The sequence below is a fragment of the Lathyrus oleraceus genome, chromosome 6 (assembly GCF_024323335.1).
Source record: "Lathyrus oleraceus cultivar Zhongwan6 chromosome 6, CAAS_Psat_ZW6_1.0, whole genome shotgun sequence".
In the NCBI taxonomy this organism is placed as follows: Eukaryota; Viridiplantae; Streptophyta; class Magnoliopsida; order Fabales; family Fabaceae; genus Lathyrus; species Lathyrus oleraceus.
This window is the reverse complement of record NC_066584.1, coordinates 490,837,030-490,840,646: the sequence shown is the minus strand read 5'-3', so window position 1 is coordinate 490,840,646 and position 3,617 is coordinate 490,837,030.

Here is a 3,617-nt window from a genome sequence, read left to right as displayed (position 1 = left end):
GTTGGAAAAAAGAACTATAGACCATTTCGTACTTTTCGAATCATTGACATAGAACACTTGTCTAGCTTGAGAGGCTAGAATAAAAGACTCATCTTTGTATCCCACCCTATTAAGATCCACTTGCAAAAATCCTGACTTATCCATTCGAATGCCGTTATTATTTTCAACCCACTTGCAACCAAATATAGGAATCTGAAACTTCTCATAATCAAACACCCAAATGCGCTCGATAACACCAAAATACGACAGATTTGCAAATTTGGGGTTTAAGTCCTTCACACTTGATATATGCATTGCTTCAGCTACCACGGTGACACCACTATTCTGCATAGTACTTTTATCATCTTGTTCTTTGGTATAAAATGTGTATCCATTAATCGCGTATGCGCTATAAGAAAAAACATGGAAACTTGGACCATATGCTAAGCATCTCAACCTTTCTGTTATTGAAGCGGGATCTGAATAATACTTTGAATAAATATGATCCTTAAAACAAGGTATAAAACATCGATTGTGCTCTCGTACTATCCAATTTTCATTTCTATTGGGATTTAAACCTCGGAGAACATCCTTGTGAATTTCAACATACGGCTCAACCTCATTCTCATTGTGCAGAACATACAAATGCACTTGATCCCGTTTGACCCTTGATACTGCCACGATTTTATTTCCAATTAGATTTTTTCCTTCTTTCTTTTCGACAAGCTGAGACTTGGGGAGTCCGATTGACTGAACATTAGACAAATATTCAGTACAAAACTCAATCGCTTCTTCAACAATGTATCTTTCAACCATACAACCTTCTGGTCGACTTCGGTTCTTCACATACCCTTTTAATATTTTCATATAACGTTCAACAGGGTACATCCATCTCATATAAGCTGGTCCACACAATTGTGTCTCTTTCACAAGATGAACAACTAGATGTACCATTATGTCAAAAAATGATGGAGGAAAAAACATTTCAAGCTCACACAAAGTAATAACGATTTCTTTTTGCAACATTGGTAAGATCGCAGGATTGATCACCTTACTGCAAATTGACTTGAAGAAAGAACACAACTTAGTTATAGAGCTTCTTACTTTTTCTGGAAGAATAGAACGTATACCTATTGGGAGAAAATGTTCCATTATAACATGGCAATCATGGGTCTTTAAACTCTTTAACTTGAGGTCTTTCATAGACACAAGTCTTCTAATATCTGAAGAGTACCCTTCTGGAACTTTAACTTCACTTAGAAACTTACACAATGTTTTTTTCTCCTTTCTAGATAGAGTATAAGCAGCAGGCGGTAGATATGTTCGTTTTCCTTTCTTCAAGGGTCCTAATTCAGTTCTTATTCCCATCGCTATCAAGTCCTTTCTTGCCTTAAGGCCATCCTTAGACTTTCCTTGTATATTGAGTAACGTGCCAATAACACTTTCAAATACATTTTTTTCAATATGCATAACATCAAGAAAATGTCTCACATACAAGGACTTCCAATACGGCAATTAAAAAAAAACTGACCTCTTCTTCCACCCACTTTTGACAAGTGTGTGGGCAAAAGGCTTGCCAAACTGAGTATCCAAATCTTTCACCTTTTCAAAAATTTGATCACCCGTCAATATAGGTGGAGCTCTGCCTTGTTCTGTCTCTCCATTGAACCCCTTTCTCCATCCACGGTAGTGATGATTTGAATTTAAGAATCTCCGATGACCGAGAAAGACATTCTTCTGACCAAACTCCAAGCGCTTCCAATCTGTTTTATCTTCACAAATAGGACACGCACATTGACCTTTTATGCTATACCCTGATAGATTTCCGTATGCAGGAAAATCATTAATTGTGCCAAACAACATCGCCCTCAAGTTGAAACTTTCTTTCCTATATCCATCATAAACCTCCACACCGGTCTCCCACAAAATCTTTAAATCTTCGATTAAGGGCTTCAAGTACACGTCTATGTCATTCCCTGGTTGTTTAGGTCCAGAAATCAACATAGACAACATCATGTACTTACGCTTCATACATAGCCATGGAGGTAGGTTATAAATCATAATAATCACAGGCCATGTACTGTGTGAGATACTCTGGATACCGTGTGGGTTCATTCCATCAGTAGATAATGCCAAGCGAAGGTTTCTTGATTCTTCTCCAAATTCAGGATAATCATTATCAATTTTCAACCACTGTGGTGAATCTGCCGGATGTCGATACTTTCCATCTATAATTCTTTCATCTGCATGCCAGGTCAAGTGTCTTGAATCGGTTTCACTACGAAACATGCGTCTAAATCTCGGAATAACAGGAAAATACCACAAGACCTTTGCTGGAGACAACTTGTTCTTATATCGCGAGACACCGCATTTAGGACACTCATTTAACGATGCATACTCATTTCGAAACAAAACGCAATCGTTTGGACATGCATGTATCTTATCATAGCTCATGCCAATAGAGCACAACATCTTTTTGGTCTCATATGTTCGATTGGCAAGAACATTATCCTCAGGAAGCATATCTTTCAAAAGGGCTAATAACTCTGTGAAACTTTTATCCGACCACCCATTGCCCGCCTTTAAGTTGTACAACTTTAATACCGCAGACAATCTTGTGAATTTAGTGCAACCATCATACAAAGGTTTCTCTGCATCACTTACCAACCTCTCAAACATTTCGGGACAATCCTTAAGATCTCCTTCAAGTGCTTCTGCAATCTCTTCAACTCGATCACAATCGTATGTATCTGCGCCACTATAGTTTGAGGCATAGGTCGTACTATCCCCCGGTTCAACATTTTCGTTACTTTTCTCACCATGCAAATTCCAACATGTATAACTTCGATCAATTCCATGCCTCATTAGATGCGATGTCAACTGAACTGCGTCAACCCGTTTCCCATAACAACAACCCAAGCAAGGACATATCATTCTACTGGGGTCTTCGGCGTTCGCAACGGCAAACTTAACGAATTCTAATACCCCATTCTCGTACTCTCTCGACAATCGATTGGAAGACATCCATGTATTATCCATTACTAATTAGAATAAACAAAAAACAATTTCAGAAGAGTTCAAACACATTCGGACCTAGGTTTCTAATGATATTGGTGTTGACACAAAATCAGATATTCATAGGGCTTGAAATTTCCTAATAAACCCAAACAAACGTAGGGCTTGAAATTTAACGCATGCGCTATCAAATTTAAAATGACTATGAATATTGAAACTTTACAGGTTGAAACAAACGTAGCATAGACAACGCATAGACAACAATAACAAAAAACTGAAATGGGGCAAAGCTAAAACAAAGCAAGAAATAAGGCAAAGCTAAAACGAAACAAACGTACCTTTGGTGCCAGAAGGAGGAAACGTCGTAGATCTAACAGAGGTGGAAGGAGAACGCCTTAGAACCCTAACGTGAAAAAGAACGAAAATAACAGAGAGTGAAATAACAAAATGCGCAGTATGTTATAATTTTAATGTTTACTAAACGGGACCTTAGAGGGCGCTTGTGGAAAAAAAACGCCCTCTAAGGTGCGCTGTCTATTGCTCCTTATTTTTTCGCTTCACTTTAGACAGCGCTTTTGTAATAAAGCGCCCTCTAAAGTGCGTTGTTGTACATGGACTTAGAG